Source organism: Dermacentor silvarum, chromosome 10 (assembly GCF_013339745.2).
Source record: "Dermacentor silvarum isolate Dsil-2018 chromosome 10, BIME_Dsil_1.4, whole genome shotgun sequence".
Classification (NCBI taxonomy): Eukaryota; Metazoa; Arthropoda; class Arachnida; order Ixodida; family Ixodidae; genus Dermacentor; species Dermacentor silvarum.
Genome location: NC_051163.1, coordinates 153,043,514 through 153,060,214, shown reverse-complemented (window position 1 = coordinate 153,060,214; position 16,701 = coordinate 153,043,514). Strand labels below are relative to the sequence as shown.

General features: G+C 46.2%; 1 long non-coding RNA gene across 4 annotated transcripts in view; it reads left to right on the top strand.

Annotated features, from left to right (window-relative positions):
- LOC119431087 (uncharacterized) overlaps positions 1–16,082 on the top strand; it is a 28,374-nt gene extending 12,292 nt beyond the window's left edge. For all 4 annotated transcript variants that reach the window (XR_007463827.1, XR_007463825.1, XR_007463826.1 and 1 more), the window contains 2 exons: positions 3,164–3,265; positions 10,472–16,082. This is a non-coding gene — a long non-coding RNA (uncharacterized LOC119431087). The remainder of the gene's footprint in view (positions 1–3,163; positions 3,266–10,471) is intronic.
- Positions 16,083–16,701: the final 619 nt, after the last annotated feature.

The following is a 16,701-nucleotide window of genomic DNA, read 5'->3' as shown; positions in this document are numbered from 1 at the left end:
CAGTTTTCTACACGTTCATGCTCAAAGCGCACCTTGCGATTAAACTTGCACCTCTCAACTGTGACTTATACCGGAGGACTGTAATGGTCATTTAAAGGAACCTTGACTTCTTCAAAAGTCTTCCTCCAAGGAAGTGCTGGTACCAGCAAAATTTTCAGAACTTGATATGCCACAGCCCTGATTACATTCAAGAATACTGAGAGTTTTTTTGCCTGAATTATGTTGTTCATGCTGACAAAAATTATCAAAATCCTCCAAGTACAGGTCAAACATGTGGACCTTGGTGTTGAACTCGTCAATTGTGCCTATCGTCAACATAACTTGGGCTAAAACAGGGTGAATAGGCACTTAATGTGCTCTTGCCTTCTCGATGACTCAGGATTCACTGTCGTCACCTGGCCTCCATCCGCTTCCACGCTACACTGCTTAGAAATCTTTTGCATTGCATAAACACCTTACGTTGATAAAGTAGCTTGATCCTAATTCACACTCTCCAGGCCAGTACAGGCAGAGTGCTTATACGCCCAGCAACATGACGCCATAGAGCGCCGTGTGCAGTTGATCAGTTGGCCCCCAGTTCTGTTCTTCATGCTTAAGCTACAACAATAAGATGTGGACGAAAAGACAACTTGCCACAGACGGGAGCCACACCCGCATCTTGTGCATTACGCATGCGGTGCTTTACCACTTAAGCTACAGCGATGCCACCCTCCTGTCCGCATTCTTGGGTATTCGTGTATACAATCTGATGACCACTTTGACATCGCATTTCACAACCTGAGCGTGCACTTTCAATGCAGCTGTGCGCATTACACCTCCGTAACATGAACATGTTGAGGAAAAGAGCAGTTACCTGGCAGCTGTAGTAACCTATTGTATTTCATATGAAAGAAAAAGGTGAAAGGAAAGGCTGTATACTGAGGGCAGGTGGGAGCTAAACCTACATGTTCCGCCTTACGTTTGGCACTCTGCTGCCAATTAAGCTGCTGCAGCAGCCATCCCTCCAGTCATTTTCTTGGGTATTTGCGTATGCGTACAGGATTAGCCCTAGTAGTGTTATCCAGCATCATTTGCAGCCAACGTGGCAGAAGTGCAACATCCGTTTAATTGCAGGAGCCACATAACTACATGAACTTAAGAGCCAGGCAACTGGCCAATAAACCCTCGTACGCTACTTCATGGCATCAAGCCTGTCAAATTTGAGGCCCCCATTATAAAATGCAGTCTGCACCATCCAAAAGGGTTTCCTCTACAGTAGACAATTAGAAAACTGTATGTGTTCTGGATAGACTTTTTAGAGCGCAAACAAGAGACAAGGCACAAAAGGGAGGTCAAACACAGGACAGGCACTTTATGAAAAGTTTATCATGTATGCACCAACTAGGCCCACAGAAAGTTCTTCTAATGTATGTGTTCTGCACTTTTAGGCAATGACTGCTTTGCCACGTATAATAGGTGTCTTACTAGCTTACTTCACGTTAAAGCACGAATCACTTAACCTCTATTTTTTTTTTTTTTTGCACTGGCCAAGTTAAAATTGTTGCCAATGGCATGAAGCTAATAGCATGTGCACTTTTCTTACTGTTCTTCGGTTTGACCTAATGAACATCCAAGCAAACACTGACAAAGTTAAAGAACCAAGAACTATGTCCATGGTGCGTTTTTATGCATATGTGTAATTTTAGTTAATTACACCACGTCCCACCACTCACAAGTACATATATCTCTCCAATAATCTGTTGACTGAATACATAATCACTCATTCAGAAGACCAAGAAATGGATTTACCTTTGATACATTGTATTTGTGAAATAGCATATGTGTAATGATATTTGTATTTATCAGTTCAGTCTAGCAGCAACTAGCAGCAGAGCAACAGCCCGAGCTCTCTGGAAAACACAGAACAGGTCGTCATCGTCTTCGAGCTGCTACCGAAAACACGAAACACGAGGCGCGTCTGCTTCATTACATTGGCCCCGGGTGTGAAATGGAGCCATCCTGGATGGCTCAGGGAGCAAACAAGATGAAGGGGTCGTAATATGGTGGGACGGGCTCAACGATATAGTTCACAGGTGACGAGGCATCGATGATCCGGTATGTACCGTGGTATCGCGTGAGTAGTTTACAAGAAAGACTGGGAGTGTGAGGCGGTATCCACAGCCAAACAAGGGGAACCGGCAGGGAAGGTGGGCGTGGCCTGATGACTGTCACGTCTTGTCTTCTGACGCCCTTGATCCTCGCTGGTCAGCGAACGAGCCAGCTGGCGGCAATCTGCAGCGTATCGGGCGAGTTCTGAAATTGTAGTGTACTCTGATGTGTCAGGTCGGTAGGGCAGGTGGACATGAAGGCTCACGTCCGTACAAGAAAAAAAAAGGTGAAAAACCGGTGGTGGCTTGCATCATGGTGTTATAGGCGAATGTAATGAACCGGAGTACTGTGTCCCAAATGGTTTTTTAGTCAGACGAGACTTACATCCTCAACATGTCGCCGAGTGTTTGGTTGAAGCGCTCCGTGAGACCGTTCGTTTGGGGGTGATACGCGGACGATTTTTGGTGAATGATCTGGCACGCGTGAAGGAGGGATTGTATCGCTTCTGACAAGAAGACACGACCCCTACCACTGACTAGCTCTCTAGCAGCACCGTGGCGAAGTTTGAAGTTGCGAAGAATGAACATCACAAAATCGGTCACGGCGGGGAGAGCCGCGGTGTTGGCGTAACGCGTCAGGTCATAAACGCCAACGATAATCCAGCGGTTGCCACATCCGCTGTATGAGAGCGGGCCATGGAGGTCGATGCCTACGCGGTCGAGCAGGACATGGTAGCAGCTGTAGTGGGCCAGTAGGGCACAGTGGAGTTTTGCTTTGTTGGCAGGCGGTGCATGATCGAACGTACTGCTGGACACACCGATACATTCCACGCCAGTAATATTGTTGATGCAGCTTTGTGATGGAGTTTAGGACGCCGGCGTGCACGCCTTGAGGGTCAGCGTGGAGATACGCGCAGATAATGGAACGCATGTGACGAGGGATAGCCAGAAGCCATTTACGACCGTCAGGCATATAGTCATGTCATATTCTCATATTTGTCATATATATTGTCATATACAACATATATACATATATGTTGTATATATGTCATGTCATGAATGTCATATGCCTGCAGGCGAAGTGCCCAACGACCGAGGCGCCCCGACGGGTCTTACAAGGAGGAGAGCCAACAAAGGGCGTGATGGTCAGTGATGATGCTGAAAGGACGACCGTAGAGGTAAGGACGAAACTTGCCCAACGCCCACATGATGGCTAAGCATTCTTTCTCAGTAACGGTATAATTTAACTCAGCTTTCTTAAGGGTACGGCTCGCATAAGCCACGATGTATTCCTCATTCGTAGCTTTCCGTTGAGCCAAGACCGCACCAAACCCGACACCACTGGTGCGGCGTGAACCTCTGTCGGCGTAGTTGGGTCGTAATGGCGAAGAATCGGCGGTGAAGTCAGCAGCCCGCGCAACTTTTCAAAGGCTTTATTGCATGCTGATGACCACGTGGAAATGCCTTTGTTTGTAAGCAGCTTCGTCAAGGGTGCTATGATATACGTGAAGTGCTGGACAAAGCGACTTTAGGAGCACAGGCCGATGAAACATCGCAGGGCCTTGATAGATGTGGGCTTTAGAAACTCAGAGACTGCGCAAAGCTTGTCAGGATCAGGAAGGATACCAACTTTCGAGACAATGTGACCCAAGACAGTTAATTTTCGGGTAGTGAAACAGCACTTCTTGAGGTTGAGCTGTAGGCCAGCTGAAGTGAGACAGGTCAGGATTTCATGCAGACGGGCGTGATGTGTCAGAAAATCCTTTGAGAAAACAACGATGTCATCCTGGTAACATAAGTCTTCCACTTGTGTCTGTGAAGGATGATATCAATCATGCGCTCGAAGGTAGCGGGAGCATTGCAGAGCCCAAAAGGCATAACGTTAAACTCGTACAGGCCATTGGGAGTGATGAAAGCTGTCTTTTTGGCGGTCAGCCTCAGCCATGGGAACCTGCCAATAGCCAGAGCGAAGATCTATAGACGAGAAGTATTCGGCACCTTGCAGACAGTCAAGAGCATCGTCGATCCGAGGCAGAGGGTACACGTCTTTTCTCGTAATCCTGTTCAGGCGGCGATGATTGATACGGCAGGCATTGCCAAATCCTGAATGGGAGCTTACCACTGTCGTTGAAAATAAAAGTGTACAATTATTGCATTCTACCGGTGCTAACATATGGGGCAGAAACTTGGAGGTTAACAACGAAGCTCGAAAACAAGTTAAGAACCGCACAAAGAGCAATGGAACGAAAAATCTTAGGAGTAATGTTAAGAGACAGGAAGAGAGCGGTGTGGATCAGAGAACAAACGGGGATAGCCGATATTCTAGTTGACATTAAGCGGAAAAAATGGAGCTGGGCAGGCCATGTAATGTGTAGGATGGATAACCGGTGGACCATTAGGGTTACAGAATGGATACCAAGAGAAGGGAAGCGCAGTCGAGGACGGCAGAAAACCAGGTGGGATGATGAAGTTAGGAAATTTGCAGGCGCAAGTTGGAATACGCTAGCGCAAGACAGGGGTAATTGGAGATTGCAGGGAGAGGCCTTCGTCCTGCAGTGGACTTAAAAATATAGGCTGATGATGATGATGACGATGATGAATTGATACAAAACCGGATGGCGCCATCTTTATTGCACACTAGAACGACAGGTGACAACCAAGTGCTTTGAGAAGGCTGAATGACGTCGCTCTGCAGCATGTCGTCCACTTGTTCCGTGATAACTCGGCGCTCTTCTGCGGAAATGGGGGCGTGGGAACCGATGTCGATAGTACGAGAGACAATTTTCGTGTGACCCAAGGATGGTTCATTGCAGTCAAACGAACTCGTTCAGTAGAGTAGGAAGTTGAGTGTGATGAGACAGCGAAAGGTCTGCGGCGATGGCGTTGTCGAAAACGGCTGAGGGCGGTGTTGATGAGACGAAGTTATGGCGTCCAGATGTAAATGGGAGGCGCCATCGTGAACGTCAAGGTCTTCAATACGCGTTACAGCTTGCACAAATCCTAAGGTCTCATCGCGTAGTATGTTCACTGGATACCGGTGCAGATTACAGATGAGTATTAAAGCAGATTCAGACCTAACAGTGAGGACGGCGAATGGGAGAAATAAGTCCTTGCGATGAGCAAGTATGTCAGATGGCGAAACCGCCACAGGTGAGTCTGGCACGGCAGCACACGACAAGGTCACAAGCACCGACATCTCTGGAGGTAGCTCAGTATCATCATAAACGATGACTTTGCGAACACTGAGGGCGGTGCTGACCGATGGTGAATCACATAGTGGTGAAAGCGCCACTTGCGTGCGAGAACCACCGATGATGGCACTATGACGTGACAGGAAGTCCCATCCGAGGATGAGATCATGAGAACAGGAGGGCAACACAGAAAACTCGATGATGTACAAAACGTCTTCGATGACTACACTGGCGATGCGTACAGCTGTAGGATGAATGCATTGTGCGCTAGCAGTCCAGAATGCCATATCATATGGAGAGGTCGTGACTTTTCTCAGCTTGCGATAAAGATTTTCATGCATGACGGAAACGGCAGCCCGGTATCAACAAGCGCTTGTGCGGATGCTCCCTCAACATGGACGTCAATCACATTCTGCAGTGAAAATTGAGGCTTTAGAAAGTTCAGTGAGTTTGCAGTTCTTGCCTCCAGAACTGCGCTAATCAGTTTCCCTCGGCAGTAGGGGACCGACGACGTATAGGTGACAGTGACCGTCGACGTAGAAAAGAACGGCGTCTGTCTGAATGGCAGTCGCGATCGAAGGGTCTAAGCGGCGAATCAGCGGCATCTCTGCAGCGTATCTCGGCGCGTACCAAAACTGGTCGAAGGTCCCATGGTTCGAAGGTCCCATGGTCCAAGGCGGCATCTTCCATTTATTTCATTTTTATTTATTTATTTCACATACCCTCAATGCCAAGGCGTTATAGAGGGAAATGGGGTACATGCGAATAAAATTAACAATGATAACTACGGATATATATAATGCAAGCGACATGTGCAGTGGACGGAATCATTAAGAAATCAAATAACAAGAATACTATGATATTCAAATTATATAAATCTAGCGACATATGAACTGAACAAAAAAGAAAAAATACGGCGCGACAGCGCTTGCGCAAATACAGCGCATGTGGCCACGTGCATGGTCACAGTTGAAAAAAAGCAAACAAGGTTCGGCGGAAAAGTGCGCTGTCTTCGATTGACACGATAGCATCAGGAAGGTGCTTGCAGTCGTTCGTTGTATGGGAAATAAATGAATATAAAAACCTGTTTGTGTGACAAAGAGTGCCTCTTACTTTATGACGGTGATCAACTCGAGATGACAGATAAGTAGGTGCTAGAATGAGCTCATTGCTAAGAATATGATGATGAAATACTTTATGAAAAAGGCATAAGCGAAACGCCTTTCTGCGCAGTGATAAAGATGGTAGAGACAAGTTGCTTTTCATAAGAGTTATGCTAGAAGTACGACCGTAGTTTGAGTGAATGAAACGAGTGGAATTATTCTGAACCATTTCAAGAGAACTGACAAGAGTAGCATTGTAAGGGTCCCAAATGGCAGCAGCGTATTCCAGCTTAGATCGAACTAGTGTGTTATACAATAGTAGTTTCATTGATGAAGGGGATTTGCTAAAGTTTCGCCGCAAGTAGCCTAACATACGATTTGCGTTATTGATTATGGAGTTGATGTGACATTTCCAGGTTAAGTCAGATGATATCATCATCAGCCTATATTTTATGTCCACTGCAGGACGAAGGCCTCTCCCTGCGATCTCCAATTACCCCTGTCTTGCGCTAATGTACTCCAACTTGCGCCTGCAAATTTCCTAACTTCATCATCCCATCTGGTTTTCTGCCGACCTCGACTGCGCTTCCCTTCTCTTGGTATTCATTCTGTAACCCTAATGGTCCACCGGTTATCCATCCTACGCATTACATGGCCTGCCCAGCTCCATTTCTTGCGCTTAATGTCAACTAGAATATCAGCTATCCCCGTTTGTTCTCTGATCCACACCGCTCTCTTCCTGTCTCTTAACATTAGTCCTAAGATTTTTCGTTCCATCGCTCTTTGTGCGGTCCTTAACTTGTTCTCGAGCTTCTTTGTTAACCTCCAAGTTTCTGCCCCATATGTTAGCACCGGTAGAATGCAATGATTGTACAATTTTCTTTTCAGAGAAAGTGGTAAGCTCCCAGTCAGGATTTGGCAATGCCTGCCGTATGCACTCCAACCCAATTTTATTCTTCTGTAAATTTCTTTCTCGTGATCAGGGTCCCCTGTGAGTAATTGACCTAGGTAAACGTACTCCTTTACAGACTCTAGAGGCTGACTGGCGATCCTGAATTCTTGTTCTCGTGCCAGGCTATTGTTGCCTGTAATCTCTATTTAATAATCGTTCGAGTGAAGCAAAGTACAAAATAATTTGTACCGTGTCCCCTGTGGTGCCTAGGTGCAGTTATTTGAGGAAAAATTCACCGACAATTACGATACTCCCCATTGCAAAATTTGAGCGCAGCTCTTTAGGTGTTTTGCATTCGCTATACAGTGTAGACCGCTTATAATGTAAGTCGCCGGAGTCGCGAATATCCGCACTATAAGCAGTACCGCACTATAACCAAAGCAACAATTTTCAAGGCCCGCACTTATGCAAAACATGTGCACCGAGCCGCCACGCGTATGTGACAGTCGAGGAATGCGGCTAGAACGTTTGCATTCAATTTACAGTCGAATCTCGTTAATTCGAACCAAATTACGCGGCGGCGTCTCCGACCGGCACTGCTCCGGCACCGCCATAGAGTAAAAGCTTAGGAGAGACCCCTCAATGGTGCACTGCGAACGATACAAAAAGGAAAAAAAAAATGCGGCGGAAATTTCACCCTCTCTCAAATGGCAAGGTCGCCGATTCTGTGTTGCGCCGGAACATGCGTGTACGTGCCGACGTCTCAACCACGCTACCGTAGCCACTTGTAGAAAATGGCAGTGAACCCTTCTTTCTCCTTTATGCTTCCTCTACTTTCTAGTCACGTGCTGACCTTGCACGCTACGGCTACGGCGCAGAGTGAACAAGCAGCGCTGTCCCAGGCCGGCCAACGAAACTGCTCACGCCGGCAAACGCCCGCTTCCCAATAACGGCAGAAAACGAAACTTTGGGGAGCTGGTGCCGGGCCAGCTGGCCGACGGCGGCGGGTGCGCACGCTGACAGTCGAAAGTGAGAGAGCTATGAGGGAGGGCGAGGGGAGCCACCGAAGCGGCGGAGTTGCCGAGGCGAAATCCACTTCCCCCTCCTCCCTCACAATCCACGGTCTCTGCGTGCCCCCTTCGCCGTGATGTGCTGGCGCCGCCCGCTCCCTGAAGTTTCGTTTACTGCCGTTATCGTGAAGCGAGCGTTGGCCGGCGATGGCAGTTTCGTGGCGCTCGCTCGCTATGCGCGCCGTGATATTTCACGACTCGTACTCAAGATTCTGGTTTCAGCCTCGGTGGCTGTTCGTTCGCACCACGTGTCCTTCTCCTCCACTTCGTCTGTCTTTCTCGAGCACTCCTTGGGGCGCCCGTTTGAGGGGAGCGTTCGCCGTCTCCGCTGACTTCCGTACTCCCAGGCAGCCGCACTGTAACCGGTATTTCGTTTCGTTTCCCGCAAGTGCACTATAAGCGATACGTGTATACATGGAGTGCTATGGGAAAATTAACGGGAGTCTGAAAAGACCACACTATATCCGGTCCTGCACTATAAGCGGTTACGTTATAAGTGGTCTATACTGTATATTGATGGTGCTGAGCCTCTGCTCAGGCAGCTTATTTAGCAGCAGCAGCAGACGAAGCACTTCCCCCAGTTACGTCGCTCATTGTTCAGAAAGAAAGCGTGAACACAGGAATGCGTGGCTTGCGTGGAGCGCGTTCTCTAGCGGCGGCGGTGCAGGTGAAGTAGCACATGGGCAGTGGGTCTGAAACCCACGCCAGCGCTTTGTTTTCATGCGTGGTATCGATGGACGCACTCGCCGCATGCCTTAGTAATGACATCAGTCGGCGACGGCGCACGGTACTATGGCGCCATCTCTAGCGGGTTGCCGCCATGGGGCTCGTCTCATGTGGCACTCAACTTTCCTCCTCACCCTTTCGCCATACTCTCATCTTCATGCTTTCTTCGCTATTGCCGTCTTTGATCCTCCGCTGCGCTCTGCGTTCGCTCTCTTTTTTAAAAATCCTTTGCTGGGCTCGTTCATTCTGCCAGTTACGCTGACACCGAGGCCAATGCTTAATGCAGGAACGAGAGTCCTAAGAGCTGCGCTCTAAAAATTGCGGCAAATCCAGCACACCTTGTTGGAATCTACATACGGCGAAGCTTTGTTTAAATGTATAAAGAGCACTGAAACATTTGTACGTTTCTGTGTTATCTCTGTGTTTCTGTAGTCAGTGCAAGGTCATGCCGAAGGTCCTTGCCCGAATCAGATCATCCACTTACAAGCTGTCCAAGTGCAGCTCCTTTGCATCTGCTCAGGTGTACATGTGTGTGCTCTCACACACTCTTGCTAAGCAATGGAACTACACGCGGAGATCTCAAAGGGGTGTAGTTGGCGTTGGCACGTTAAAAGTATGCTGTGCAATTGTGGCCTAATGGTTAGAGCATCATGCTGCTGTGTGACCGAGGTTTGATCCCACCATCAGGCATGAAATTGAATTTTTTTAAGTATGACCTACTCGGCAAGACAGCAGCAGCCATGGTCGGGAATGTCCGGGAGAGTTGGCAAAGGAAGCTTTCGCTTAAAAGCAGGCGACCAAGATTAAGGTGGTCATAAAGGAGAATGTTCTTGCCACAATAAATTAGTTCAGAGCTAACGGAATCGCTGAAGTCAGTTACCTTTCCTTGTTTCAGATTTACTGGCATATTAACGTGCCCCACTTTTCAGCTGACATATATGACCACCCGTTACCGTGCTTTCTGGATACACGACAGGTTGGCGAAATTAGATAGGGCACTTTCCAAATCACCATGGGCTCGCGCAAGGTGCTACTGTTTGCAATGTGCCCACTTTTGGCCTGCAACCTTTTTGTCATAGGTATAGCATGTTCTTGCTAAATCGAATAAATCTTGGCAACTCAACCCCTTATCTAAATTTTGAGTTCACCAAAAATAAGGAGATAACTCTTAACTAAAAGTTTGTCTCGAAATGCATTTTACAAGTGTAACAAATAAAAGTTTTTGGGTCATCAGAAGTGTAGAGTACCCTGTTGTTTATAATTGCCATGGCAGAAGTAGTCACCTATAAGTAGATACTGAAAGAGCTGTATTGAGTAATAATTTAGCAATGTGTGCATATCTTCAGTGCAGGTTTGTCCTGCATGCAAAACATTTACTGTTCCTTCTTTTTGCTTCCTTTAGGTCAGCAGGTATCGAGCGGTGGTCCAAAAAGACGCCTTTAGCCAGCGTGATGTTCTCATCCTTTGTTGGAGCCTTACACTGTTTATGCCTGGGATAGCAAAACCCAGTGAAGCCATGTACACAACCAGAGAACCACAGCATTTTATCACACTATATTTACAAGCTCACGTGTTTCAAATGCCACTTTTACAAAGTAAGGTGTCGCACTGCAACACAGCAGTGCTGAGCTGAACAAGTGAAATGACGCTACGCAAGAGTTCTCAGGTGATCTGTGTATGGTCATAAAGTCTTGTTTGCCTTCATATTTAGTTTAGTCATGTTCCAGTCAAGACGAGCAACTGAGGAAAAGTATTTTTGCGAATGACTTATTGTATGCAGCCTTTTATTTTCATGTTGAAGCGTAGAGATAGTACTAAAGGAAGATGATCAGTGTAACTGAGTAATCTTCCAGTCTATGTTAACCATACTGGCCAATAAAGGCGATTATGGTCTAAAGGGCTTGCTTGCCTATAATTCTTTAAGCATTGCATGCAGCCTTTTGTCGATGCTTTGGCCCTAGTCACGACAGGTCGAGAATGCAGTGGTAAGTGCTCCCCAAAGGGAACACGTGTACATGAGCCAGCAAATGCCCTCATCCCTGGTATCCCTCTCCTTCTACTATATCCTTTTTATCGGCTTCCCTGTAGTTAAACTTCTCCCTTGCAGGGGAACCTTGTTTTTCTAAGTGTGAGTGATGCCCATTGTGAAGAGATCAGCCACGTCATTTAGCCTTGCCTGTGGTGCACACACTGGAAGTAGAGAGTGTTGGCAAGGAAGTACCGTATTTATTCGATTATAAGGCAGTCACGATTATACGGCGAAGGTGCCAGTTCGGGGTCCCAGGAAATATAACTTTATTAAGTATTTGCGCTAATATAAGAAAGACAGAAACTTTATTTACATCATTAAGATGATGATGGGGACGTAGACAAAAAGCCTTTCACAGGCTTGATGAGGGTCTATGCCCCCTACAAAAAACTTGGCTTATACGAGCATAGATAATAACTATGCTCGTATAAAGACATTATAGGGTAGCCAAAAGATTCTTCAGACTCAATGGACATTGCCCAAAATATAGAATAAATCAGAAGCCCCCGGAATAATTAGTGCAGGTTATATGCGAATTTCGCCTGGAGTGGCGACTTCACGACAGTCCGAATTTTGGCTTACAGTGTGGCTTCACGGCAGTGCAAAGTTCACATTACGGTAACTTCCAACTCGCCATTACGCTTAAATTTTTCGAAGTCTCAGTGCGGTACTACCTTATCTGCCAAGACTTATTAGTTGCTACAATTTGCACTGCTGTTTAAAGTTTGACTGACCAGAAATCTGGCGCTGGTGCTGCCATATTTAAACAGTAACTGAATCTGTCAGCCTCACATATAAGGGTCAGGGTGAATTCGAGGCTAAGGATTCTGGCGAGAAACCTCGCCTTATATTCGAGTAAATTTTGTACAGGAGATCAGGTCAGATCAATCAATTAATCTGTTATATAGCATCAGTGTTTAGACGAGCGAGCGAAGACGAGGAGAGCGAAGTGGCGCGACCAAGGACTCTGAGCTCGTGACCACGCAGCCTGCCTTGCAGCGTTCTGAAATGCAATAAAAGGCACTGATGGCAAATGACAAATGATGACTTGGGATAAAAAGAAACATAGGTTGATTGAAAACGCAGCTCAAGAATCGCCCTATTATTCTGGTCTAGGAAATGACTCACTCGAAGACAACCATTTCATTACGACAAGACCGCTACTCAGTTCAGGTGCCGCGCATCCAACAGAAGATGCACCCGCGGCGTTTGACTTGTCTTCTAATGCGTACCCAGATTTGCCCACTGAAGCAGGGGTGCCTGAAAGAATGCAATAATCAGAACAGTCGCAACTCATTCCAGACTATACCCTGTGGTCGCTATGGTTGGTTCTAAAGATGCCAGAGGGACTAGGAATTTGAACATATCAACATAAAATTGCATGAGATAAGTTCACTAGAGGGGGGAAGTATTATATATCAGCGTTCGGACAGCGAGTGAAGACGAGAAGAGCGAAATGGCGCGACCAAGTACTCTGAGCTCGTGATCACGCAGCCTGCCTTGGAGCGTTCTGAAATGCAATAAAAGGCACTTTAAAACACAATCAAAGGAGCTTTCATTTCTCCTTGAGAAATATAGGGGCGATGAAAAAAACCTGCAAATTGGCAACTTGACAAGACTCTCACCCCCTACTGCGTGGAACAGCAAGTAAGCCGCGGAACACTTGCAAGTGATACATGTGCAGGAAGCAACAGAACATGATGGGTAAATCCATGCACTGTTCAAAAAGAAATTCAAGAAAATAACACACTTATAAAGATAAAAAGGATTTATCTGAGATGCCTCAGCGCGAAAAGTGTGCAAAGCAGAGAAAGTGCTAACATGTCTCAAAGGAAATAATTTACCCCACGTAATGAAGGCAATACTACTGGGGAAAAAAGATTTGTCAGAGATAAGATACATTCACAAAACTACTGATCAACAACAGGACCTAGAACTGCCTGTCACAGAATATATGAAGGAATGCAATCACAGTCCCTTCTAACAAATAGATTCGAGCATTAGAAAAAGAGCCCTACTAATGCCTCTTCTAGCCCTTTACAAACAACCGGTTCAAGCTGTGAGCTGCTTTCTTTGTCCGCAAACTTGGCAATGTTTAGTGTTTGTGAATGCAGTGTACGACCGCAGGATGCTTTTTGTTTTTTGAACATCTTGATCTTCTGATGTTCTCATCTTTGCACTGGTGATGTCTTGTAGAAGCTTTCTCTGACGCATAGGGATGAAAGGCAGATGCATCATGCTTTCCTGGGAGTAGTTTCTCTTGCTTTTTGACTTGTCACCTACTGCAGTAAATTTTATAAACAGGGACATGAGTATGCTAATAGCGCTTAAATATTTTAACATAGATGTTGGACTCATTTCATAGTCCCAAAACACATTTGCATTAGTCACACTTCTGTCAATCCTCTATGATAGGCAGGCAAGTCATTCAAACCCTTTACACGCATTGTGTTCTCATCCTAGTACAAGTTGCTTTCAACTGTGCTACAGGTGATAGACAGTTAAACCTGCTTATAACGCATTCCTGGATATAATGAAGTTTTTCTATACCCCGCCGTTACTCCTAGAAGCACATGTATTTGAGACCTCTCCGTAACGAAGTGGCAGCGGGAGACCCCTTCGAAATAACGAATTTGCCCTGCCGACAACCTAGAGATTTTGCCCCAAATTTTGTCATTTTTGCGTGAGCAGCAACCGGAAGAACCTTCTCCACCGCGACAGAATGCGAAGCGAGCGCACGTGTGCGTGCGTGCGCGAGGCGGGCCTGCATCCCTCGACCCGGCGATCTTGCCGCCGCGGGCGTGACCTTTCCCCCTCCCTTCATTCAAACCTGATCCCGCCGCTTGCTGCAGCTGGCTTAGCCCGCCAAGCCAGCACTCTCCTTTTCCAGTTGATGTTGCCGACGCGCTGGCAGACGCTGTGACACATCACACTCGATGAGCGCGGACACGCGCTGTCAAACGCTGGCGGCGTGTGGAAGCGCCGTTGCAGAAGCGAGCAAAGTGACCTTCGTGCTGTTGTCTATCGCTTCAACACAAACTGAGCAACGAGAACATACAGCACGCACAAAGCTATGAGCCGCTGATGCACCTACACTGCCTAGACTCTGTCCAACGCAGATCGCTTTCAAGATACAGCCCGCGCGACCGCGCGCCGCCGTGCAGTACGCAGTTGATCAGAGTACGGTACAACGCCGCCCGCTTTCCCTCCCGCCTCGCTCCCTCGCCGGTGCCTCAAGCGCAACGGAAGAAGGCGTGCTGCCATCCTGCTTTGCTTTCTTGCGTGCGCGAGATTTAGACATGGTCGTCGGCTCCCCTCGCACGTTCTCACTCGCACATACAGCATATGGCGCACTTATCGCCCTTGGATTTTATAAGGAACATCTATGAGCCAAAACCAATTTTAGGGCCACAACGCGTCATAGACACCATCTTTAGATAGCAAATACGGATCTCAAGGGCCATACTTTTGCTGGCGGAAACCGAAAATACATCATAGTTGTTGCCCCCGGCACTTTGGGCGGCCAATTCCATCGTCAAGCCACCAAGCCAAGCGACATGAAAAGTCAAAATGACTGCTCGGGCCGGCGCTCTGTGGCAGTTCGCAACATATGATGCGGGAACAGTCTCACAGTTGCGGCGCAACAGCGGGGTTACCAATGCATTGGGTTCTATGGGAGCTGTGTCAGGACCGGCCAAAAACGACATAACACCCGGGAAAACGCAACACCCGGGAACGTAACAGCAGGGTTTTACTGTAGCACTATACGACGCTACGACACCATCGTGACGCTCGCTCTTCGTTTCCGATGCCTCGCGCTTGTGCGAAACGACACGCATCCACGCATCCAGTACATGGTGTGACATTCCAAGGATGAGTGCTTCGACAAAAACGGAAAACGGGTGCGCGTTACAATCGAGGGCGCGTTAGAATCGAGTAAATACAGTAAGCGTTTCCTTTTTGAATTTGCGTGCATATAACGAAATCCTCTTTATAAGTTTTTGGGGAATTCATCAATTTCGTTATATCCAGGTTTAACTGTAACACCATTGTGCCAGGCCCCATGCCTACTGTTAATGGAACATATTATTTATGGTTTCCTTTGTGTTTGTGTATGAGGCCATATGTATACAGTGCAGTCAAACTCGTATTACAGTGAAACCTCGATTTAACGAAATTCGCTATGTAATAAACTATTTTATTTGCCTATCTTAGTTCTATTGAATTAATAAAATCTTAATATAATGAAATTCTTCATATAACGATGTTTTTCACTGCAAGTACAACTTCATTATATCGAGGTTTCACTGTATGCCACTTGCAGTGACTTGGAGGTTCGCATAGTACACCCGTGAGCAAAAATATACGGACCAGCGATTGCGCGATATAGCCGCTTTTTTTCATCTTCCTGTGAATGGAACTTGAAATTGAGGACTGCAGTCCAAACTTGACATTGCGAACTTTCCAATGTACTCGTCAATTTAAGTTTATGCATGTTAACTACGAAGAAGTACACTTCTTTTGGCAACCCTGTGGTCTGTATACTTTTGCTCACGGGTCTACATCAAGAATTGAAGGTGTGAAAAGTCAGCCTGGACACATCTTATATTTGTCACAATCAGAGTTCCTAATCATCGTCATCGGGCCCTACTGTATTGTTGCGTTCATGTGAGTTCAAGAACTCAAGTGGGAGACAAGCCCTTCTTGAGCAGAGAAAAGCAAATGAGTAAATCAAAAATACTCTCATTAAGATCCAGATGGAGTGACTAAGTTCTGAAAATATGAGTGTTAAGATAAAATCAGTCTGAAAGGAATATTGAATGCATCCTGATTGCACACGTCTGGCCAAATGAAATAAGCTGGAGCCATAAAATTATGAAAAATCAATGGGTTTATCAAGGATGGGTGGCATTGCGATATCAAAAAAGAAGTTTTGCCAGTATGTTTAGAAATTGTTGATGGAGAGATATTGTAATAAATATGTTTATTTTTAAATTTTGTTCACTTCTTGTGTTACATTCTCTTGTATCTTTACAGCTCACCGTGTTTGCTGATGCACATAAAGCATGAATAACACAATTCACTAGAAACGTGACCCAGTACTGGCCATTTCAGGTCAAGTAATATCAAGATTCATTTTCACAAACCAAATTGCCACAGGACATTGCAGGTAAAAAATAGGCATTCTGATTATTTACTGCCACTTGCCTGCCTACGAATGTATAAGAACCACCCATTTCACACTTACTCATGCAAGGTGTTGCATTTACACAAATTTAGCACATGCTTTTCTTTTATTGTATGATTACTAGCTCTTGAAGCATCATAAAAATTAATAAAATGAAGTAAAACTTAAGCGTGCTAGAGTAATGAGAGATGCAAGAAGCAGTAACCTCATGTAGAGAGGTCAGCTGTTCGGGAATGTGAAGCACCAGAAATGGTAAGTGCAACGTCATCATGAAGGGGAATCGGTATGTTTCAGTACAGAAAGGCTAGCTGTGCAAGGCAAGGAATCCAGCACTTCATTTGCACAATAAATGTCGGCTGATGCATTTTAACCTTGTACGATTGTTTGTTCAGTCCAAAAGTCAACAAGAAAAAAA